The sequence below is a fragment of the Marmota monax genome, unplaced genomic scaffold (assembly GCF_021218885.2).
Source record: "Marmota monax isolate L192 unplaced genomic scaffold, Marmota_monax_Labrador192_F-V1.1 WCK01_AAM20220418_F8-fsc00109, whole genome shotgun sequence".
Lineage (NCBI taxonomy): Eukaryota > Metazoa > Chordata > Mammalia > Rodentia > Sciuridae > Marmota > Marmota monax.
Genome location: NW_026695229.1, coordinates 4,662,809 through 4,689,254, shown reverse-complemented (window position 1 = coordinate 4,689,254; position 26,446 = coordinate 4,662,809). Strand labels below are relative to the sequence as shown.

Here is a 26,446-nt window from a genome sequence, read left to right as displayed (position 1 = left end):
ATGTTATCTTCTGTGTTACTTCATTTAGAAAGCAGAGGGAAGAGGCCTTAAGGACAGAGTCTGGCGTATACCTGTCCTCAAAGAAGGTAGAAGTTCACCCATTATATTGGTTCATTTTCTGTAGCTATAACTGATACCAGACTGGGAAACATTTTTTTTTTCTTACAGTTCTGGAGACTGGGAAGTCCAAGACTGAGGAGCTGGTGAGGGTATTTTTGTTGGTAGAGACTCCATTGCAGAATCCCAAGATGGCATAGAGCCTTACATGGTGAGACAGCTGAAGCAAGCCAAAGACAGCTCCAGTCATGCCCTCAATAACCAATTAATCTACTAATCCATGAAATTATTAATCTATCCATGAGAGCAAAGCCCTTGTGACCCAATCAACTCTTAAAGATCTTACCTTGTTCTGTCTCCTAATACTTCAAAATGGGGATTAAATTTCATCATGAGTTTCAATGAGTTTCATAGTGCCATTGTTCTGTCAACTTGACCTTGAGGAGAAAGTAAGAGAAGCAAGCATGTCTCTCAGCCTCTTTTCTCCAGGCCAGAGATCTATAAGTAAGATCAGTTTGAAAGTTGATCTACCTGAAGTGTATTATGTTCTGTTGGATTTTCCTTTAAATCCCTACTGGGTGAATGGGTTTGGGAGCTACTGATAGAAGATAGACTACAACTTCCAAAATACAATTTCACCCAGCTGGACTTGATACCAAATGTCAAGGACCAGAGAATCATAACAACCTAGACATTTTTTTTCAAGAGTGAAATGCTTTCAAGGACATTTGCTGTTATTCTAACAAACTACAGTCCAATTTCTTATTCCACAAAATGCTGATCCTTCTTTCATCTCCTGTAAGAAATAAGGGTTACAGTAGGATCAAGGGCACAGGCTGGGAGTATAAGATAAATGACAACTCACCACGCCTTCTAGAGGATACAGAAAGGAGGTTATTTATTTTATGCAAAAATAGTTATAACTCTTATATGTGCTCAGATCTATTTTGCCCCAAGAGATAAGTAATCTTTTTTTTTTTTTTTCTGGAAGATAATTAATAGTTTCTTATCTAGATTTCCCTTGTCCAAATTAAGCTGCTAGGCAGGGTAGGAGAAAAACATGGGCATGTTCAGTGTGTTAATTATAAGGTTATAAAATGTAACCCAAATGCAATGGACTTAAAAATTCTGAGATCTGTAACCAAAAATGAATCACAGAAGGACAGAGATACTGCAAAACATTCAAGAAGTGACCATTGCCATTCATAGTGAAAAACCAGCCTCTACCTCAGAGCAAAGCCTGTCCAAGGAAGGGGGCGTGACCTTTGTCCTTGGAAAGACCCACCGAGCACTCCTAGGCACATACCCACCCTGCTGAGTTGTTTATCTACAAATACCAGGAGAGATCTGCTGCTCCAGGTGTCCCTGACTAAGTCAGGCTAGGTGGGGACCCATTGCAACTCCCTAGCAGCCACCAATCAGCCTGAGACAGGGAAATACCTGGGATGCCAGATGACCCTCCCAGTAGTTTATGGTGGTTGATAACATGTTGGGAAACCATGTAGTTCAGCACGTACACGCCTCGTGGCCTAAACCAATCAGTTCAAACGAATCCCCCTCTTGTATTAACCAATCACCCCTACCCAAATTGTTCCCGCCAGTGAATGTGCTAATCAATGTTAAGAGTTGTTTTATGATTTTTCCGCGGTGTGTGATGATTTGCTAAGAGATGCTATGATGTATGTGAAGTCCCTGCCTTCTCCAAAGAGTGTATACAACTGCTGCAAACCCTGGGCTTGGGGCCTCTCAGCATCACCAGTTGCTGTGTGAGCGGGGAGGACGGAGCTAGCTCACAATAAACACCTCTTTGCTGCTTACATGGATCTTGGTCTCTGGTGGTCTTTTAGGGGTCCCGAATTCGAGCATAACAATAGCTTATTTATCATTTTTTTGAATAAAACTTATGTTCTCTTCTTTTTAATTTTTTTGATTTGTCCACTCTTTCAATGGGTTATATGAAGTGTTGGGTGGAAGGATTGGATACAACCACAACATGGATATTTTGAGACTGAGATGTGTTCAATGCTTTGAAAAGTCAATAGACAAGCTAAGCAAATAAAGACTCTAACTGGCATCAAGTTCTCCGGTATCTACATTGCTTCTGGTCCATACCCTGCACTCTAAGGGACTGAGAGCACATGGCAAGCCTAAGAGGTCAGCAGGCAGGCTGGCCTCCACTTGGATAGTTTTTTGCTAATGTAACTGTGAAGGTAAGGAAGGACTAACAAAGAGACAAAGGGAAAGTTTTCCTACTTCCAAATCTTGTGATAACCTGGTATTTGGACTTGAAGCCATGTCCTCCTGGAGTTGGGGTGGATTCCTCTTGTTTTACTTTCTCTTGAGCAAACCCCTTTGGTGCTAATATCTTACATCAAATCTGATGCTTTCATTTTCTTCATAAATCTCATTGACTCCCACAAATTGCATTTTGTTTTTAAAAAAGTTGGAGAGAAGTTTGAAAATGAAAAAAAAATTCATATTGCATATACGATATTCACTTTTATATTCTTAGTTGCCCAAATTCTATCCTTTTGCCTGATTTCCAGGGCAGAATTCTGCAGGGAAACCATTTAGCTATTCACACTTCTCATAAACACTCAGAGCATGTAAGCAGCGATCTGGATGCCCAGGCCCACCTCTAGGTGCCAATACTCTCCTACTGAGGCCAGATTTAAAGATAGGTTAGTGTAGTTAGGTAGATTGGGGTCTAATATCCAGTACAATAAAGAAAATGGAGACCTTATGGAGTCCAGATGACCAGAACAACACCTGGGGAAATTGAAATGTTAATGTCCCCAAGGCCAGAACCCATCCTAAAGAATTGCTAATGAAGTAGCTCCCAGCAAACCCAGAGGTGCTAATAAACCACCCCAGGCCCTTCCTTCCCAGATTACTCCTCCCTGCCCCATCACTCAATCTCCCACCTTTTGGCCTTCCCACCTGCATTCTATCACTGCAGGATAGAGGGAAACAAAGGACAGGAATGTGGGAGGACTAAAAGAAGACTTTAGCTATAAAAAAGGAAAGACCTCCCCCTTCCATGGATTATGCCTTTCGGGTCCCCTAAATCCTCATGGAGGAAGTCTCTTCAGTGTGCTTCTCTGGTGTTATACTTCAGCATTGGGAAACAAGGACTGGTCACCAGTTAACAGTACTAACAATACTTGGCAGGTGGAGGGAGTGGAGCTGGGACTTTGGGAGGAAAGGGTTTCTACTCCAAACAAAGTCAGCTGCCTTAGTTCCACATTTCTTTATCCTCTGTTGCCTTCCCATACATTTCGGTGTTCTACTACATTTCTCTCCACCTCTTTCTTTCCCATCCTCCTCCTTTTTCTTTTTGGTACTGGGGATTGAACCCAGGTGTGCTTTACCACTGAGCCACACCACCAGCTATTTTTATCTTTTATTTTGAGACAGGGTCTCACTAAGTTGCTGAGATCGGCTATCCATTTTACTCAATCTCCCAAGCCGATTACAGGCATGCACCACCATACCCGGCTCATCCTCCCTCTTGAGTTTAAATCTGCATTCCAGAATCTCTCCACCATGGGCCCACCTGCCTCTGCCACCCAATACTGAATGTCTCCCGAGCATCCCACTATGTTTCAGGTGTGGCACATACTAGATATGATTATTCCAAGTGGCTGGTTTTTGGCAAGTCCCATATTGTACTTTGCCAATCACATTTTTCCCCCTAAATATTCAATCCTTTGTGTATTTTAGGAGGAAATTTAATCCATCTGTTTCTGGTTCATTTGCTATTACAGTAATTCTCCAGAACCTTTTGTTTTAAGACTTATTTGATGTTCAAGAAGCCTTATGAACTTTTTCACAGGATTTTGAAAACATCCTTCCTAGAACCAGGAAGCAGTCTTTGGCCAGTTATCAATCAATTTCAACATGACACTGTGTGATTTTAATTGAAGACCTTCATTAGCTGAAAGGTGTCCTCTCACTCCTATTATGCAATTGTTCAGACTACAATAGGCTGTTGCATCCCTCAGGAAGATACCTAATTAGGAAAGATTACTTGTACCTAATTAGGAAAGATTACTTGTACCTGGAGGGCAAAGCCTTACTCTATATCAACAGTTGCAGGGTGAGGTGGGTGGGAAGCCCTAAGAAGATGGCTTTAGAGTTTAAACCCTTTATGATAATTCTTGCACTGTAATGAATATGAAGAATCTAAGAGCCAATCATCCTGGTTACTGATAGGAAGACTCATACATTACATCATTAAAGCTGTTCAATAGAATTGGATGGTGGATAAAGTGGGATTTTGTATGAGATTAAGTCTTTGGGGATGGATGTCACTGTAAGTGGAGTTTCTTGTACAATGATATGTAGACAACGGTGGTGGGGAGGGGGCTAGAGTTTTCATTCCAAGAAAGTGAAAGAAGTGAGAATAGCTTTCACAGTTGTAACTTTGCTAGGCCTGGGAAATTGTATACGGAGTGAAGTGTAGACTGGTTGTTGAGATGTCTAGACCATTCCTTCTGTAGGTGTGGATAAGGAATTTGCTACAGGAGGAAAAGTTGGGGTAGCAAGTGTTCTCTGGGAAAATTAGTCTCTAAAGGTGCATACATGGCATACAGTCATGGCATCCCAAACAACTAGTACTGAATGCTCAGTCTATGAAGAATATGAGTGGGAACTGGGGCTTGGTGGTGTTCACCCTTAGAGGTCGGTATGCAGCCAGTATGAGCTGGGGTCCATTCTGGTGGGTCATTGCCCATGTTTTGTTGGTGGCTAATTACTTTGTAGCTTTCTCTTTTGGTTTACAAATTGTAAGTCATGCACAAGCTTTCCAGAACATAGTTGGGGTTTGAGAGCCATGACAAGCAGTAATAAGCAGCAATTGATTTTGATACAAAACATGTATCTTCCACCAGAACAGTATTACACAGATTGCATGGTAGGAATCACACCAGGAACAATTATGAGAGAAAAAAGTTAATTGGTTGAGAAGAGAGATCCAGTTTTATCACAGTTAGGAGCCCAGCTATAGGCTACCTTCAGACCTGTACCACCTCGAATTCAAAAAGTGAATTTTTTGTGTGGTCAAACATGAGCCTTCTTTCCAGGGAATGGAAAGCTTCTTGAATGGCCAACTTGATAGGAGCAGCAGTCAGTACAGGCCCTGTCCTTTTCACCAGAATCTTTTCTCCTTCTTCACCACGTTTACAAATCCTATACATCTTTCAAGTGCAGCTGAAGCCCCATCTTTCTAGGCAACTTCCTTTGGTGTCCTACATGGCAATCCTGTTCATTTTCTAGGTGGACACTGACAGTACATGAAGTTTTGTTGGTGTTTCTTTGCGTGGGTAGTCTTCTTATAGATATGTGTCTAGTCTTCACTATTATGTGGTTACATTCTCCAGGACTAGGATTCTATCTGCCCTGCTTTGGTTTCTAATGCCTTACCCAGAACTTGCTATACAGAAAAATCCCTGAAGCTCCCAATGCCTTCTGAACACTATTGTCATTCCATGTGGCCACACTGCACAGTTTTTTGGTGAATTTTTTCATCTGAGTGAGAGAATATGCTGCTGCGAAAGAAGGTAAGAAAAAGAGATCAGGCTATAGCAGAAATGAGAATCTGAGAGGTGGCCATGGTGGAATGGGAAGGGTGTTTATGGTGGTACCTGCACAAAAGGCCACTTATCTGTGTGTCCTGGGCATGATGAGAACTCAAAGTCCACGACAGAACAAAAACAAGCATTTGGCTTTAGGTTCATGAGGTCAGACAATATGGAGCAGCCAGAATTGCTGTCTTCTCTTTTGGGAACTTTCTGTTTTCCTGCCTGGTATATCTCACCAAAATGAGGATGCAGATCAGCAACACTGTTATACCATATTTTCTCTGTCCCCTTTCTCTCTCTAGTACAGAGAACATATGCCATCCCCATGAGGGACACTTACTAATTCAATATAATTTAAATCAAACTTTACTTACAGTGTACATTTTATGAAATGCCCAGTGCTTCAGCCTAACATAATTTTAAGTCACTCTCTGAGCTCTACTATCTATATATAATGCCACCTCCTTTTAAATTTATTAATTTACACTATTTTTTATTGTACCGGTAACCCACTGTAACAAATTTTCAATGTTAGGGGCTTTCTTCTGCCCAGAAAGCATGCCAAGAGATAATATGGTGTGAAACCAAGGGAAAAGCAGAGACATCGACCTAGACAGTCTTGTGAGAAAATGTGAGTGACTATTTGCATCAGTAACTGTCTTTAATGCCACTTGGAGGCCATATGACAAGTCAGAAAAAGAAATGTTGGATCTGGATCTGTGAATGTAGTTGTTCATTTGGACCAGCACAGGATCAGGAATATCTATGGGAAAGAAGCTAGAATGGAATTTTTTGAAGAATGAACTGGAGGTAAAAATAGAGACTTTTGCAGAATATTTTCATTGCGATTTTTATTCTCCTCCTATTAAGCAGATGACAAGGGCTGCATGTTTATGTTCATGAAAAACTTAGGAAGAGAATACAATGCACAGACTAGGAAGAGAGAACAGAGAATCAATGAAAGATACCTCTTCAGGTAATTACTCTCGTGTCCAACTGCATTTTCAGGAGGATATGTAAAAAGATCTTACATCCTCCAATTCCATTCCAGTGACTTCCAGGCCTGAAAATCACTGGACAAGATACAATTGTTATTTGTGCCTTTTCCATATATATTTATTTTAAAAGATTTTCCATAAATCAGCATTTTCTGAATGCACAGTAGTAAGCATGAAGAATTTTTTTTCTTCTTTCTTCCTAAGAGTTACCTTAATTTCAATTTTTTTTTGGCTAATTTGCAAAGCTAAAACTTAAATCATGACAAATAAAATAAGAAAGAGTGAACATCCTGGTATTCTTTCTGAATTCTCATGTTTCCTGTGCAAATTATGATATTGGCTATTGATTTATTATCCATATTCTTCCCTGTGTCATGGAAGTATCCACTTAGTAGCATGAGTCTTAATTTTGCATTAACATAAAAAATGAATGTTTCTGTTTCAAGATTTACTACAATGATAATATGATTTTCCTCCTAGAACTTACTGTGACAAATTATAATGGAGTTTGCACTTCTAATCCATTCTTGCATTCTTATAATAAATTCAACTTTCACACAAGTATTTGTTGTCTGATTAATTAGATTTTTGTTTAAGAATGTTTAAGAATATGTAAGACAATTTTTTATTGTTCATATTTTACAAAGGCCTGTTTTCTTTCTTCTGTTACATTGTCCAATTTTTGACATAATAGCTGTGCTAAAATGAAATAGATTGTTTCTCCTATTTTTCCAAGTAGCAGATTATATTAGTTAAGGTGGCTCTGTCTAGTTGTTACCACCAGCCACCCTCAAATCTCAGAGGCTAAACCCAATATGTTTATTTCTTTAATTCTCAATGACGACAAAGTTGAATGTGGGCTGGGGGCTGTGGCATGGTAGAGCTGATTCATTATGGCTCATGAGAACTGGTTGTGTGTCTCCTCCCAATTTTGTGGTCACACTGTGACATCACATTGGTTACCTAAATTCAGCCAGAGTGGGAGCACTTCATTATAGAAACTGACAAGTGCTACCAAGAGAATCCCCCATCTCTACCACCAAAAGCTGATTGTTCGACATTTACCAGCTCATCACCACTTATTGGATGGATCTCCTGGGCCTCTGAGTGATGACTCAAGGTTCCTGTCTCTATTCCATCCTATGATTCTGAGCTCTCAGGGTGCTTCACTTTGAGCTGCAAGAAAGGGGAGGGGAGCCTATAAGGGCCTCTAGGACCTTTTTATAGGTCAGGACTGGAAGTAATTTCCTTCATTTTTTTTCCCTGACATTCCACTGGCCACCACTTATCACACAGATCCGTTTAAATGCAAGGAATATGAAAATGGCATCCTTCTATGTGTATATCTCCTTTGGGACATTTCATTTTGTCTACTTATCTGTCTATTCTGGCCCTGGACTAAGTTTTCTCATTGCTATAGTTTCCTATTTTGCAGGTCCATTTCTCCTTCCTTGCCCTCACCTCTGCAATATTTTATTTTATATCCTTAACACTTTGATTTTAGCGACCATTTCTCAAATTCTAAGGAAAAAAATCCCATTTGTACTATATTCAAACCGCATGAAATCTATAGATTTTTGAGGATAAAATTGACACATATATATGTCAAAATAAATCCATATTACACTGTGAGGTTGACTAACATTAAATAACTCAATTCCTAGAATTGAATCTGTTAGAGCAATTAGGTATTTTTTAATAATCTATTCAATATTGAATGAATGCAAAGTGATTTAGAATTTTCACATGTAATTGACAAATAGGATTGCTTTTTAGTCCCAGCCTTGATCTTTCCTCCCCAGTTCCCTTTTTATATCACTGTCAGATTTTACTCCACACCTGAGAAAAATAAATCAAGAATGATCCCATCCTTTTCTATGCATGATAGCAGTTCAATGGCCTGATTCTGTTCCTTGAATCATCTGACATTATTTACTAACTTTTAAAATGTATTCTACTGTTTTGTTTCCTTTTATTGTCTATTTTTTTGCATCAATTATTTTAGTTATTTGAGTCTTAGAAAATTATTCCTTTAGTTGAAATTTTCAAAATCACTAGCACAAAACTGATCATGGGATTTGTGCCAGGGGAAGGAGGAGTGGGGAACAGACTGGGTTGGGGCACTTTCTGAGATAATGGGAAGTTCTACATCTTGGTTATGGTGTGCTTTCGTGAAGTATAAATTTGCCAAAACTGATGGAAATTTACACTTGAAATCGGTGCATTTTACTGCAAACAATCGGTAATTCAATAAAGCTGATTTCTTTACAAAGTCTTTTATATTCACTTATTTTCAATGTATCAGTCAAATACAAAATGTAGTCATGTTTTTCAATTTTATGTTTGTGATCATAATAAGAATGCTTTCATCTTTCATTTGATTTCATTTTGTTTTGTTTTCTGTTTTAAGGTTTTCATGCAGTTTCTTTTGTTTACAGCTCTTGTTCTCTAAATTGGTTTCTTTTTTTGATTTTTTTTTTCATTAGAGAAGGAGAAGATGTGAACTTAATTTTCAATTCTGATTCCTCTGATTCTCAATGTCAAGAGTTAAGCAGTATCTACTGGCCTCCCGGATGAAGAAAGCAGCTATCTTAACTTCTTCCCATCATCAGCCACATACAGTGGGCTCAGAGCAAGAGCACCATCATCATGCATCATCTTTGGGTTGATGGAGAGTATCTCCTCATAGAAAGGACAAGTTCACTGGTACAATATCCATGACAGTGTCAGGTACCACATGTACTTATGAAATGAATGCAAATGTGTATTAGAAAATAATTTTATTGGTAGGACACTAGAAGTGAGAAATAGTGATCACCTTGGTCTCAATTTCTTGCTTCTTATTCAGTACTAATGGTAACTGGAAGCTCTCATCCTGCCTAACATTGACTAAGCAATGTGTCAGTTTTACGAGTTGGGTAAATGAGGAAAATAACTGCTAATATCTAATGTAAAACAGGAATTACACCTAGTCTCTGGAGATGAAAGCTTCGTATACATACCACACTGCCATCCTCTCTCCAAGAATTATAATCTGCAATTTATTATGGAAGAGGGTGACCCAGGATCCTGGTTGGTCAGAGGTTAAAGAATATCGTGGAATGAAGGGCTCTCATTGTGCTAAAACCCAAGGTCTCCAACAAACCAGGGAAGTTCTAGAAAAACTGGAATGAGCTGACTACCCTAAATATCCAGCTGACACATAAGGCATTTTAGTGACATAGATGACACAATGTGTTTTATAGCAATATAGAAGAGCCCCTGCATGAGTCTGAAATTTTAGATAGCTGGTTATAAGACTGCTATACAGCATGGTCACTATAGCAGATGGAATTTACACAGTAAGTAATTTTTCACATGATCTGAGAGGGTTTCAATAAAGGATCAAACTTTGATGGTATTTATAGATCTCGAGGACCCAGGGACCATGCTTGCCCTGGCAATTGCACGTCCTCTCTCAGGTTTTGGAGACTGTGTTGAAACTTACAGACTCTTTCTGACTCTGCTCTGCTGTCATCAAAAAAATACCACACATTGAACAAAAGTGCCAAGTCACCGGACCCATGGGGTTAGCTCATTTCGAAAACGGAACTGGCCTTTCTACCCAAAGCCAGAGAAATGTTGAAAACATAAAACAACAAAAAATCTGTGGTGTGTTTGTAAAACCCAAGACTCTAACCCTGATCTAAACCAGACTGCTCTCCTCCTGGCTTCCTCCCTTTTTCCCTTAATTAAGCTAACTGGAAAGAAAAGGCTTTCATCAGAGCAAGACGGCAATCTTCCTACCCTCATCTCTAGGACGAAACAGAGAATCTGGTCTGGAATTGAATTTGAAATATTAAAGAAAAATGACTACCAGCTTAATGCTGTCACTGTCCTATGTTTATTTTTCTTTCTTTTATGTCTGATGTCAAGGAGAAAACAATGTCATCTACTGGAAACTTGAGCATGTTTGCATTTTGAGATAATTAGAATTAATGTTGGAGGGCCAAACCAGCACCGAGCAGTCCCTGTGCTTCCCATGTGTGTAAAACATTTTGTAATGACTTTCACTTAATCTGGGAGCCTGGCAGGCTGCCACAAGCCACCTAGATCCAAGCAGCAAAGTTACTTTTTCAAAAAGGAAAATTGAGACGTTGGACGTTAGAAATTAGGGCATCGGTAAAATAGTTAGGACTCTGCAGATTGCTTTATCGTTTTGCATTTCTCTTCCATCTATATTTCTTCCTTTTACAGCTTGGAGGAATGTGCTTCCAGCACACACAGCATGCAGCAGCAGATCTGCATCATCCCTCAGCTATTGTGAAGGAGAGTCTATCAGAGGAAGGCACAGCAGTGAATGTCTGTAAGTATCTCTAAAGCCGAGGAGTCAGGCTCTGAGAGATCATCTGTGAGATTTGTTCAGTGAGAGGACCCAGACACAATGGATACTGGTTGGAGGGCAGGCAGTAGTTGACAGGATGTTTAACTTTTCCATAAACTGTTTTGCCAACTGAACACACAGTCTGTGTGATTCATGCATAAGAAGCTCTTGCTTAAAATCTTTCAGTAGCCTACCATTACCCACAGGGTAAAAACCCCAATTCCTAAACCTCTTGGTATGAAGCTCAAGTCTTTTTTTTGAATCGTGTCATCCTCAACTCCCTAGATTCATTTCCTTAGTGCCACAAATCAGATACCAAACGCCTGGCAGTTCCCTGAACATAAGATTCTGTTCCGTGTACATCACTCCTTTCCATTTGTAAGGGTAAAAGAAATTGAAGTTAAAGCGTAAAAGTTAAAGGGTAAAAGACCGGGTGTTGTAAAGTTTCTAAGCTGCAAAGTCTGAGTTAAAATGTAAAGGATTAGGTATTGTTAGGTTTCTATGCTACCTGCAAAACCTGAAATTTCTGTAGCTGTTGAGACAATGCTTGGAACTGCCCAGTAAATATTTCCCCTGACTATTGGTTGTTTAATAAGGGCTCTGTGTGGTCGCACGTAGGCATTGCAGGGCCTGGACCAATCAGTTTAAATGTAACCCCCTCCTTAGGAATGACCTATCACTCCAGCCTGACCTGTTCCCACCAATGAATGAACCAATCATGTTTAGGAGTTGTTATTCAATTTTCCCACGCCTCATGATGATTTGTTCTGATGTATACAAAGCCCTCCGCCCTCCCCAAAAAGTGTACTTAAGCAGTGCTCAGCCCCTGCTCGGGGCTCTGGGCTGCTTTCCCTTCTTGAGTGGGCATGGAGCCCCAGCATGCTGGTTCAATAAATCCCCCTTCTGCCAATTGCATGAGTGGTCACTTGGTGGTCTCTTTCTCCGACGTTTCGCGGGACCCTTACACATTGAGGAGGCTACGATTCACCTTCATGCATAATCTAGCACTTTGCATCTGGGAGGGGCTCAATATTTTGTTGTACAAATGAATTTCAAAACTTTATGCAAGCATCACTTTTTCTGACTCCTCCACATGGAATACGGACTCCGTTCTCTGGGCTTCCACAATTTTTAGAATGTGCTTTTAGTACAATGGTTCAAAACCAAGCCATGGTTTTGCCTCCCTGGAATATCTGACAGTGTGGGGTAATATTTTTGGTTGTTGCCCTAGGAGGGTGCTACTATCTTCTAGTGGGAAGAGGTCAGGAATATTGCTAAATATTCCACAATGTACAGGATAGCCTCCACAACAAAGAAATATCCAGCCCAAAATATCAACAGTGCCAAGGTTCTGTTTAGCAGAACTCATTTTTTTAGAATCGTCATCTTGGGGGATATCTGTCTCCTCTGCTGATTGGTAAGCTCCTTATGTCAGGGTCCATATCTTAATTATCATTGCATTCTCATTGTTTAACACAATGTCTGGCATTTGCAAGATAAATGTCGAATGAGTGAACAAAGGGTCAGAGCATTGCAGAACTACTGAGTAGTAATCACTCTCTGAGGAATTATGAAAAATACAGATATAGCTGTTTTCCACATGGGACAATATGAATTCTAAGTTGCCCAGCTTCAAGAAAATGGCATCTCTCCACTCTTTTCACTCCATACGGATTTTTTTTTTCCCCAATGGTTCATAACTTTGCCAGTAGTACTATGTCGGGGAGCCCCTTCTGCCTTGGGAGAAGTAACTTCTACAACGCTGCACTTTTCTCAACCCCTAAAAATTCACACTAAAGGTTGACATTCTATTTTTTATGCCAACTCTCAAAAGCTTGGTCTTTGTAATTGGTGTCAGCTATAGCATTTCAGAATGCCCCATAAATAGACCCTGTTTGGGAGCTTTTCGAAGTGCTATTTTGATACTTCTTCCCCGCGTATTCACTTGGACTCCAGCCATTTGTCAGGGGAACCATTTGAAAAGGCAATTTGGAAGCCCACCCACATGATCCTGGTAACTCTTTCTTCTTGCTGATGGTATTAGACTAAAATTGGTCTGGTTTTGACTTTACCCACCCCTCTCACTAAATAACTAGATCATGTTTAGAATAAGAACTCAAAGCATAATGGATTAACTGTGGAGTTTGTGTTTCTTTAGCAAGAACCTCCTCTTTGCATTGTAATTCCTCCATAGAATTGTATTTTGCTTGGAAAAACTGCAAGCAAATTATGGCCATAGTTGATGTTGTCATAATAAAAATGTGAGGGGTACGATTTTTATTTAAATTTGTCCTCCCAGGAGTAGCCAGGACATTTAGGGAGAATCATCCTGCTTTGCTAAACATTTGGGGTGGGGTTATCCTTACCAAACAAATAAAAGTATGCACAGTTCTGTTTAGATCCCTGTGAGAATTAAGCTCACTTGGTAACATTTTTTTCCATTGTTCCATGAGAGAATGTCACCCAACAGTCTTTGTGAAATGTGAATTTATTATATTGAAGATTATGTGTTGGACTTAATAAAATAATTTGTGAATGTTAATGAGCATGTTTCACAATGACCATTTGCTTTATTTTAAAAAATAAACAAATAATTATCATGCATTATGACATGCAAACAGTAGATGAAGATTTAAAGAAACATAGCACTTGAAATTGACATTATATCCAAAGAACTTGGAGAGGGACCAGGATGCATAGCCGCAAAAGTCGTACAGAGAGACCATGACAATGACTGATTGGCAGCTAAGTCGGGGAGAAAGGCAGAGTTCATAAAATGAAGTAGATGTAAGTATGGATTAAAGATCTTAGAGAAGCTTTCATCAAAGAAATAGAATTGATGAATAGTTTTTCAAACCCTGTTCTGGAGCATCCTGGTGCTTAAATTTGTAACCCTCAGAATGGTCATATGATGGGTTTGCTTAATGTATGTCTTCTCTTTCTCTGATCTTGTCAGCTTCTGGAGGGCAGAAGCTGCAGTTATCATCTCTTATCTGCATAGCAGTTGGCACAGTGTCTATTAGTGAGAAGATCTCAGCAAAAGTTATAGTTGAATAGAAATGGACAATTCTCCTTGGTATCACTTCTTAAAAGTGCCCACTATCATGACATCAGAACCAGACACCAAAGAATTTATGGTCTTCCATAGTGTCAAAGGAGGAGGAGTAGCCAATTGCAGATCTGCAATCATGACTCAATACCATAGTTTTATTTTGTTTTTATTTATTTTTTTTTATTTTATGTTTTTTTTTGCTGGATCAAAGTCCAATTGCTTTTGTTCTTTTCAAGGGTTATAAAGAATTAGAATTTGACCTTTGTGTCCACTTAAAATAGTTTATTCAGTTTTAATCTCCCATCCACATTCTTAAAATGACTCAATGCAAAATAATTCAAAAGCCACATTTAAAATAAAATCAAATTCTGCAAGTCAATGCCTTCATCTCTTTTTTCATGGCCTAATTCACAACTTCTTTAGAGCCTGGAATCTACTCCAGGGCAACTCTGCAAATATTCGGTATTTAATTGCAGTTTGTAGTTTGGGATCATTATTCATGCTCATGAATTGCATTGAATTTACACATAAATTTTACTTGTCTAATTTACTAATTACTGAGAAGGGGTAATGTGGCGGTATCTTAATCTAGGAAAAACATCTCAAACGCTTTTGCACACGTTTTGTATTTGGCATAACCTAAAACACATTTCCCCACAAAAACTTTTTCCCTTAACTCTTAAGCCCCTGAGTATTTCAATGGAAACACAATACTTTTTATCTGGATTCATTTACACTCTCATTTACTCATCAGCATGGTGTTTTGTAAGAGATATTTAATATTCTCCAAGAGCCCTTTTTTCTCCCGCACATTTCAAAGTTTTTCCTGTAGGAAACACTGTGTTCCAAGCCATAAATTGAGTCTGAATCCAGAAAACAGGAGTTGGGGGAAGCCATAAATTCCAAATGAGTTCCAAGTAGTACTGATCTAAACTGCCTATTATACATATAATGTGGTTACCAAAATGAGGATCGAGTGCTCTGAATGAAGAAGACTTTTTAAATCTGGCGGCATTAATTTACCACCAGTGCAGATGGTTAGGAAATAGTAACTTGCATCCTCTCTTTCACTTGGTTGACTGAAGATGGCTTCTTTTTCAGGAAACAGGTGTCACTACTGAAGAATTCTCTCTGAGAGTAATCAGCTTCCCGTGGAGTAACTTTCTTCTCCTGGAAATGAAGTCTCAGCATCATGAGTAACCAGCCTGTCACAGTAGCCAGAGGATTCTCCCACACAGGACCTGCTGAATAATACCATACTGGTGCTAACTCTTCCTGCAACTCATGCAAGGCTGATAGCTAACTATCTTGGTGAATTTATTTTTATTGCAAGTATTGGAAAACAGTTCTAGTGAGCTAGTTAAAAAGGACATTTGTTGGAAGGATACCAAAGCCTTCCTTAGGAATTCAAAGAAAAGTTAAAAATCCAGTTCCTTAAGATACAGGACCGAAGAGATAGTGTCAAGGAGGCTGCTAGGAGCCCAGTGGGACAGGTGAATTGGACAAATCATAGAACCCAATACACAGGTTGGGCAGTCAGTCACCTGGTGGGGTCTAATAGTACCAACTATTATAATAGCTTCCTAACTGCTTAAACTTTGATCTGTTCTTTCCTTCTTCTTCTCTTCAGTGGGGATATTGTGGCCACCCTATTTACTTTAATTTTAAAATTACTTTTTCCTTATATTATAGTAATTACAATACTATTTATCTGTAGTGCTAAATATATTATCATTTACAGATTTCACATGAAAAAATTTCCTCTTATTTTCTATATTATTTGCTTATGTTGACTCCTGAGACTAAAGGTTTTCCACATGATCAAACAATTTTTATAACTAACTCACTCTGGTCATGGAAGATAGCTTTCTCTCCATCACAGTGAATCAAAAAATTCTCTTCAACTCTGAAAGCTTATAACCGATGGGATTTTTTCTTTGTGACAAGAATATCCCCAAACCTAAGAAACCCGGATTTGAGCAATTTAGTTTCTTTCTTTCAAATATTTCGTTTCCAAATAAAATAATTTTAAAAGCAATTATTTCATCAATACATCTCCCCGAATGGATGCACATGAAACTAATGCTTAATTACTAATCACATAAAGTCATAAATTCATCTTTTTCCAAAATAATAGGATTTATTTAAGAATTTATTTATGAATTACTGATGGAAAATCAACAGTTTGTTTGGAACTACTTAAGTCTATGCATTTCAGATATGGTGAATTTCTGTTTGTGGCCAAAGGATGCAAAACTTATTCCTTACAACCCTAGACATTGTAAAAAAAAAAATTATCCTACATCTAAGAAGTAGACCTATTTAAGGACTGAAAATAAAACAAAGCCTTATTGAAGGCAGTTTCTCCAGCTACACTATTTACTGGTGTGCTTGCCAACATGAATCCAAAGTGCTCTTTCTGGGGAGTCATCACATCCATGTTCCAAAGGTTTAAAAATCCTTGCAGAGAGGAAAGTCAGTAATGTGGTCTTTCTCTTTTCTCTGATTTTACTGGGTCAAAAGAAAAACCTGTAAACAGAGCTTGCTTTAATCATCTGCCAAACACATGGACCCAAGGTTTTCTTCCAAGGGGAGGAGGTCTTGTGGTCAGTCCAAGGGAACAGTACCCACAAGGAGGGAAAAATATGCTTCAGGAAGCACCTTCTTCTTAGGTGTACATACATTCAACATTTTTAACTCTCTTGGAAGATAATATTCAGAAGGCAAGAGGCATCAATAGTAAAGAAATAAGCTATTGGTAGAGAGCACGGAGGCAATATAATATTTCATCTATTCTCAATATGGCACTGCACATGCTTATAAATTAACATGGGTCTGAAAGAAATCAGGCTGTGGTCAAATAAAAATTTGAACTTAAAATGCCTTAAAACATGTTTCTAATCGATTATAGGTTTTTGCATAGAAGCTTTAGAAGGATATTACGGTTTGGAAATATTTATAATCATAAAGCAATAAAGCAAAAGGGCATGAAGAGAGACATCAGTACCATGCTCTGGTTTAGCAGATGAGAACTAGAGAAATGAGTTCCTCCAAATGACCTGGTCGTTATTTAGGAGGTTGTAAACCAGAATTGGATTTCACGACTTTTAATAGTATTTTCCAGTTCATTTGGATTGAAGTATGAATTCTGATTTAAGGATTTGTGAAAACAATTTGCAATTCCACCATCAAATATGGTCTGTGAACTCTTTATGCTATGAGATTTCATGGAGGACATTAAAAAGAGTAGGATAATCTCTGCCCTAACTAATCTGTGAATTAAATAATAATATGAATATCAGGTTCCATCAGTCATAGAAAGTGAAATTCTTAGTAATATTTTGCATAAATTAATCGAATTAATAAATTTGATTAGAACTTTATATTTACTTCTATTCAAAAGCAGAATGCAGTTAAATATGTGCAATGATAACCTTGGAAAAAGGAAGCAATTTGTTCAGGCTTAGTTTCCTTACTTGTATCATAGGGAAAATAATTGCTACTTGCTATGATTGACAGAAGTCTTCAATAAGATAACTTCTACATGTGTATTGACTTATTGACAGAAGTTATCCATAAGGTAACTTCTACATGTGTAAACTTGTTCCATCTACATTGTGGATGCTAGTTTCCTTGAGGAATAACTAATATTCTTTTAGGAATATTAAAATCCTCATAATTTCATGACTTCAATTCTTTAGGATGAGACATAGCATAAATTCATTGACACACAAAGAACTCAGAAATGAATTCAAAGACATTGGTTAAGAATATTAATTTAGTTCTCCTTAATTTTATTTGGACTTGTCAAACGGCTATACAAGTTCAGATCTCCAATCTTTTGTGTGTCATTCCTTTATGAGGCTGGCTTTCAGCTTTGGTAGGTAAGGGCATTCGCCCCTCAGTACTTGAGTTATTTCTTCAAATACCTACTGATCCGGGGCTCTCCTCAAAATTATGTCCATGAGCAATTTGTCAATGTGACCTTATTTAGAAATAAGTTCTTTATAGATGTAATCAAGTTGAGGTCATACTGAATTACTGTGGGCCCCAAATTCACTATGACTATTGTCCTTGTAACAAGGGTCATTAGAGATACAGAAGATGCAGATAAAGAATGCTCAGGGTTGCAGCAATCACCAGAACAAAGACAGATCCTTCACTAGAGGTTTCAGAGAGAACCTGTCCCTGCTGACTTTTTGGTATTGGACATCTGGACTCTAAGAACTGCCAGAGAATATACTTCTCTTCTTGAAAGACACTCAGTTTGTGGTAATTTGTTACAGCAACCCCAGGAAACTAATGCACTGGCTCGTCTGAAGGTCATGAGGTTTGCCAGTGATTCTGTAGACCATCCTCTGTACTATACCAGTTTGAATGGAATTCCCTTAATTTTCCAGCCTTGATACAGGATTTGGATTTCTGTAATCTACACCATCCCTATTATTTCCTTCAGAGAAAGAATGATGAAAAATGATGTCACCTCAAGTCTCTCTTCCAAGGAGTCCAGACTTATATTCTTCTCTTCGACATTATGACTTAGACTCTCTTTGGGACCAGACAAGTTCCCAGTCCTAATGAAGCAGAGAACTGCAAAATCCAGAATGCCTTGGAGAAGTATCATTAGTGAGCAATTATGACAACTGGGAATTTTAGGCAAGAACATATTTATGGTTAATTTGCCTTCTGGATATTAAAGTGAGTTTTAGCATTTGGACCTTCCCTATTTGAACTTCCTCATTAATCCCTTTCTATAGAGAAGGTGCATAAGACATGGTGTGAGAAGTGGGTTTCTATTCACTGGAGTGCACTGTAGTTTCTCAGTTAATGTCAGACTAAGCTCATATATGCCATCTTGGGTGAGTGTGACATATTTGACTTCATTCATATGATATTAATATTAAATGTAAAGGGCAGTATATTAAAATGTATAATATAGAGTAAACCTCCTTAATATTTACTAGCCATATAAAGAGTATATGCACGTAAACATTTAATATTAATCAGTATATTTCATCTGTCTTTTCCATTCCAGTCTTCACTCCATTAAAAAACAATTGCAGGAAACTTCCATTTGGGCCTCTGGGTCATTCCTCATTCAAAAAGTCCTTTCAACAAACAAAGCTGTGTGCAGCCCTGAGCTGGAACAAAAAACTACAAAAAATGAAGGCCAAACATAGTTCTATGTTTCAGAACTAATATTTCTATAATGGGCAAACACACACACACACACACACACACACACACACACACACACTTAGGACAAAATGGAAAAGGACTGTGTATATGAAGAAAAAAGATCAATTAGCTCTTCATGAGAGAGTCAAATCAATCTTCAGAGATAAAATGTGAATATGTGAACTGGTCTTAGGAAGTGAGAAGGTGTGAGAAGGGCCAGGGGAAGGTCTGCAAAAGTAGGTTCTTAAACTCATGTCCTGTCCAAGCAACACTGTTTTCAGACCCGATTAATCTACCTGCAGCACAGTTCTGCACATCCCTTGTCATATCTCTCCTGCCCTTACTCTGTACCTGTTGCTTCCATAGCAACGTTTTGACACCTCAGCTGGAATTTAAGACATTCCATAATCATATTTCAATTTTATTTCTGTTTTTTCCTATCCCCTACTCTGCTCCCTCTGCCCAGCATTTCCTAGGACGTTGCCTTCATACCTGCAAGTTTCTAATTCTACTTCCTTTAACCATTTTCATCCAGTTTCCAATATTTCAGAACCCAGCTTAACATCACCTCCTCCAGAAATTCTTCTTTTTACTTTCAGTAGAAACCACTTTCTCCATTCCTCTCTCATGATGCGTGTGATGAATTGTATTATATTTCTCAAATATTTGCAGCCTTTGCAATGGTGTCTATCCCCATGTCTTCTCCCTGGTGCTCTGCTGACATCAGAGGGGGCCAATGACGTTCCCTAGTCAATGGAACCTGAGAGAAAGTGGTGTGCCATTTCTATACAGAAGCTCTCTGTGCTGTTCCACCTGATGCTGCCATAAAGCCAACATGTCCCACAGGGGCCATTCCTTCTGCCTGATTCCAGGGATGATGGCAACATGGAACAGAAGAGCAGCTGAGCATGAAGTACTGTTACTGCATGAGAACTGTTGAGGCTACTTGTAGTTGTATTATCAATGAATAGTCTACTGTAAGATCATCTGTATGACAGGCCTTATTTTCCTTCATAAAAGATCAATATTTGTATTTGTAACATTTCTTCATTATTAGGCTATTGAGCTCCTTTAAAATCTATGTGGGATTCCCCCAATGAACTTATCATGCCCACCACAGGGCTGGGCATTCAGTAGTTGTTGACTAAATATTTATTGATTTGCATGATAAATGAATGTGTAATTTCAGAAAGTAGTGTACACATGCACTGGTAGGAGCCTTCAAAGTGGGGTAAAGGAGGCTATGAAGAAGAGGGGAAAAGAATCAGCTCATCTTTTAGCCTTAGCTTGGTCCAACTCTTTTTCCTTAATGGCTCTGTGATTTGTGGGCTGCATATGAATTATCCCTTTCATCACAAACCCAGTGAGAGATGTCCATGGGTGAACAGAGCATTTGCAAAGCACTCCCTTGCACTGGGGAGAGTTGAAGGGCTTGGTTGGATGACTGGATTGCTGAGTCAGGCCTTAGTGACAACATGTAGATTGCTGTGATAAAATGTGCCTGGGACTCCAGTACTTGTAGGGTCAAGTGATGCTTGTTTGTTTCTAATGGAGCTGAAGAGACTCACAAATATGCGTGCACGTGCATACACACACACACACACACACACACACACAGAGAGAGAGAGAGAGAGAGAGAGTGCACAAAGCCAGGAATGTGGCCACCTTCAATAGTGATACCCATCAATAAGAAGCTGAAGGTTAATAGAGATATTCCCTGAGATTTTTTTTTTACTTGGAGTGTAGATCTTTCAGGATCAAGCAAAACTGATGGAGACTCTAGAGAACAAAGGAATACCTGAAGGGAAAGAAGTAAGCCTCACTCATCTACGACAATAATGCTCTTCATTTCCTCTTTCCACTCCAACTTCTTTCTATTCTGACCTGATAATAAAACAATTGGCAAGATCAGGGCCATTGGAGGGTGAAGTCTCAGCAGGAGAAAGAAAGACTACACCTTACTTAAGGCTGCAGGTCTCTAGATGAGGAAGGGGAGAGCAGACATTAAATAAAGTTTGGTGTTTTGATTAAATCTTGGGTATTTTGACTGTAGCATTAAGACTTTCAAAGTTATTACTTATTGTAGCTGGGGTGTACGTCAGGGGTGGAGCATGTGTTTAACAAACAGGAAGCCCTGTGTTTACTCCCCAGCACCACCTCCCACCCACCAAAAAAAGTTTATTTAGCATCTACTACCCATCTGTTACCTAGGGTTGAACAGAAAATTCAACTGATGTTTTTATATAGAAGTCATTGCAAGTAACCTCCTTAAATAATTGTAATGAGATAGAAAGGGAGGGATAAATAATAATCATAATAATAAGTTGCATAACAATTACATAACAGTAGTCCTTATTATCAAACTGGTTAAATTTATCTTGGAACTAGAACCAGACTCCTTCATGACAACTGGGCCTGATCCAAGGAGAAAGTACCCAAAGAAGATAGCGAGAAGCTAAGAGCCTGCTAAGAGAAGGATTGGAACCACCTTGGGGGTCCATGGAAATAGGCATCTCTAGAGACTGGGGAATCTGGATTTATGTAGAGAGAGCTCAAGAACCAAAAATCAGATCATTTTCACCCAAAGAAGGGGCCTGGGGCAGCAATAGAGGTATTCTCATTATCATTATGAACACTCGCTAAGCCGTGACTGTCTGTCTTCCTGCTCCCCTTCCCCAACCCCAGCGTAAGGACAGCAGTTGAAGAGATGTTTCCAAAACCTTAGAGTGAAGGCTATCTCAATTCCAAACTGATGATGTAATTTTGATCCTCATTTTAATATCTGGTTCAGGTCGAGTCAAAGAGGCAATTATTAAGGCACAAATGCATTGTTCCTGAGTTACATGAAAAATCATCTGGATTCCTTTCTCCCTTCCAGTGGCAGCCTGTAAACCAGCCTTCCTCCCTAGCCTCCTTCTTTGCTCCTGACCTCCCACCATCTCCAGAGAGTTGAACAATTTTGATACCTTTCTCCTAATGATCCAATTTCCTGGCTGTATTCTCTTAAGGCACTTAAAAAAAAATTTTTTTTTTTAACTTACTAGGGCAAAAAAAATGGAGGGAGTCCTGAGGTGTCGATCTGATACAATGCAAAAGGAGAAATGGATCTTTCCTCTTTTGATGAAACTTCTGGGAGTGGGGCTCTTTCAGTAGGCCCCCTACAGACCACTCTTCCTTATTTTTATACATTTGAATGTGTGAGGACTGCAAATACATTGCATTTGTACAATAAAGTCTGTGTGTCACCGCAACAGAATATCATGGCTCCTGCTCTCTCCCTTAGAGATCACACTACAGTAGGAAGAACACAGACTTTAAGAATGCGCACATCTGTCAGAGTTCCAGCTGTTAGATTTTGTACCTTCCATCACTGAGCCATTTATTACTGCAACACAATTTCCAAAAGCACTATCTCTGTGGGGAGTGCTGGGGAGACACTGGGGGCTTACTGATCCAGAATTTGAGTGCTTGCCTTCAAGCAACCTTTAGTATAGTGGGGGAGATGGACATAGTGACAAATAAATAGGGAGCCATGTGACTAGCATAAATTTGGAGGTATGTGGTCTTCCTGTTACTCTGTGGGGAACTGAAGTGGACGTGGAGAATGGTTATGAGCTCACTGGTTGGACATCATACAAAGTGGAGGACATGCCAGGTATGTATTGATCCACAGAGGATTGGAGTGACATGGTGCATCTGAAGGAGTGTGCATTTTTCCATATGAGCTTAGCACAGGGTGGTGCTGGGAAGAGGTGGAAGGTGAGGACAGAAAGACAGGCAGGGGCAGGATCTTGATATTATGCAGAGCCCTGCAAGCCTTGCTAAAGAGACTGTATTTTATCATGCATACAATGTAAGTCACTAATGAGTTTCATGCCAGGGAAAGTCTGTGATCATATTTATGTTTTTGAAAACTTTCTTTGAAGGAAGGGTTTGAAGGAAAAAAAAATTGAAGACTGAGAGAGGAAAGCTAGGATATTGCTCAACAGTTCAAGTGCAATAAAATGAATTTATGACGTACAGAGGGAATGGAGAGATGTCTTAAGTTACGTTATCTGAGAAGCAGACACAACAATAGTTGAGTGCAATTAGTTTATTTTGGAGAACAGAAAAATAGGATAGTAAGTCTGAGAAGTGGCAGAAGGAAGGAAGCAAAAGAGGATGCAAGAATGATCCGTTTCCCATGGTGGAATTGAAGCTGAATCCTGCTAGGACCCTATATGGAGTGTGTTAAGCATTGCCCCATTCATTTAGGGGAGTCAAAGGTTATTTATGGGCCAACTCCCATCTGTCATTGATTGGGGTTCTCTCCCAAGAGTACTAGCTTCCTGACACTTCAGGCTTGCCTTGGACATACGCAGAGTAGGTTTTCGAAGAAACCTGAATCCCTTAGGTGGAGAATTTTGAGGTCTTAAAGTCAGAAACAATTGACACAGGCTGCTGTGATGTGTGTCCAGGGGAAACAGGGTGCCAACAGTGTCTGAAGTGGGAGATAACAAGTTAGGAGGCAGAATGAGTAAAGAATTGGATGCAGGGGATAAAAGGGAGGGAACAGTCTGGAATAATTTCCAACTTTCTGATAGGAGTGCCTGTATAAATATTAATGAGCTCTAATTAAGTATAAGGAGGAGTTGAAGACTGTGGATTGAAAACAAAAATTAAGTTCAAAAAGTTTCTTAAGCTCTCTGAATTTCAAGTTTTCTTTTTTTTAAAATACAAGAATACCTATATTAAAGAATTAGTGTAAGAATTAAATGATCCAATATTTATGAAGAAATGAGTTAGGTCTCTAGCATGAAATGAATGCTAAATAATAAGTGATATTTTTGGGGTGGTTATTATATAAAGAGAAATGATTTTTATGAACTTTATTTGCATTATCTCATTTAATTCCCAGGAGCCTACAGTAGGTACCACTCTTATTCCCATTTAACAGACAAGATACCAAAATATGGAGTAATGAAGCAGTTACATAATATTTAAATGGATTCATTGCAGTGCATTGTGAAAACCCATCACATTTTATTTGAACAACACCAAAATTAGTGGAAGACAGGAAATAATTAAAAATCAGGGCTGAAATCAATGAAGTTGAAACAAAAGAAACAATTTTAAAAATTGTTAAAACAAAAAGCTGGTTCTTTAAAAAAATAAAATAAAATTGACAAACCCTTAGCCACCCTAATGAAAAGAAGGAGAGAGAAAACTCAAAATTTCTAAAATTCATGGTGAAAAAGGAAATATCATGACAGACACCATTGTAATACAGAAGACAATTAGAAACCATTTTGAAAATGTATGTGCCAATAAAATAGAAAATCTCAAAGACACCAACAAATTTCTAGAGGCATGTAATCTATCCAAACTGAACCAGGAGAACATGCACAATTAAAACAGGTCAATTTTTCAAGCAAGGAAGTAGAAGATGCCATCAAAAGCCTATCAATCAAGAAAAGCCCAGGACCAGATGGATTCTCAGCTGAGTTCTACAAGACCTACAAAGAAGAATTAATACCTATACTCCTCAAATTATTCCATAAAATAAAGAAGAAGGGAACCCTTCCAGACTCATTCTATGAGACTAGTATTATCCTGATACCAAAAGCAGACAGAGACATATCAAGGAAAGAAAATTTCAGACCAATATCCCTGATGAACATTGATGCAAAAATTCTCAATGAAATTTTGACAAATTGCATAAAAACATATTTAAAAATAGTGCACTATGATTAAGTGGGGTTCATTCCAGGGATGCAAGGTTGGTTCAACATATGGAAATCAATAAACATAATTCATCACATCAATAGACTTAAAGAATCATATGATTATATCAATTGATGTAAAGAAAGCTTTTGACCAAATGCAGCACTCTTTCATGTTCAAAACACTAGAAAAACTAGGGATAGTAGGAATATACCTCAACATTGTAAAAGCTATCTGTGCTAAACCCAAGGCCAACATCATTCTAAATGGAGAAAAATTGGAAGCATTCCCTCTAAGTACTGGAACAAGAAAGGGATGCCCTCTTTAACCACTGCTATTTAACATAGTCCTTGAAACTCTAGCAGAGAAATTAGATGAAAGAAATTAAAAGGATACAAATAGAAAAAGAGAACTCAAACTATTATTATTTGCAAATGACATGATTCTATACTTAGAGGATCCAAAAAATTCCACCAGGAAACTTCTAGAATGAATAAATGAATTCAGCAAAGTAGCAGAATATAAAATCAATACCAATAAATCAAATGCATTTTTATACATCAGTGATGAATCCTTTGAAAGAGAAATTAGGAAAACTACCCCATTCACAATAACCTCAGAAAAAAATAAAATAACTGGAATTCAATTTAACAATGAGGTGAAAGATCTCTACAATGAAAACTACAGAACACTAAAGAAAGAAATTGAAGAAGACCTTAGAAGATGAAAAGATCTCCAATGCTCTTGGATAGGCAGAATTAATATTGTTAAAAATGACCATACTACCCAAAGCACTACACAATTTCAATGTGATTCTAATTAAAATCCCAACATCATTCCTTATAGAAATAGAAAAAACAATCATGAAATTCATTTGGAAAAATAAGAGACCCCAAAATAGCCAAGCAATCCTTAGCAAGAAGAGTGAAGCAGGAGGTATCACAATACCAGACCTTAACCTATACTACAAACCTATGGTAATAAAAATGGTATGGTATTGGCACCAAAATAGACATGTAGGCCAATGATACAGAATAGGAGACACAGAGACAAACCCGCATAAATACAGTTATATGATACTAGACAGAGGCACCAAAAAGATATTTTTGGAGAAAAGATATTCACTTCAACAAATGGTGTTGGGGAAACTGGAAATTCATATGCAGTAAAATGAAACTAAACCCCAATATCTCAGCATGCACAAAACTTAACTCAAAGAGGGCCAACAACCTAGGAATTAGATCAGAGACCTTGCGCCTAATAGAAAAAAAAGTAGGCCCAAATCTTCATTATGTTGGATTAGGCCCCAACTTCCTTAGCAAGACTCTTTAAGTGTAAGAAATAAAATCAAGAATCAATAAATGGGATGGGTTCAAACTAAAAAAGCTTATTTTCAGCAAAAGAAACAATCAGGTAAAGAGAGAACCTAGATTTTGTGAACAAATTTTTTTTCCACATGCACGTTAGAGCACTAATCTCCAGGATATATAAAGAACTTAAAAAACTAAACACA

General features: G+C 38.4%; 1 long non-coding RNA gene across 1 annotated transcript in view; it reads left to right on the top strand.

The window, feature by feature from the left end:
* LOC124088269 (uncharacterized) overlaps positions 1-20,263 on the top strand; it is a 79,908-nt gene extending 59,645 nt beyond the window's left edge. Inside the window, exons 2-4 of the long non-coding RNA XR_006850319.2 lie at positions 9,124-9,367; positions 10,874-10,982; positions 15,154-20,263. This is a non-coding gene — a long non-coding RNA (uncharacterized LOC124088269). The remainder of the gene's footprint in view (positions 1-9,123; positions 9,368-10,873; positions 10,983-15,153) is intronic.
* Positions 20,264-26,446: the final 6,183 nt, after the last annotated feature.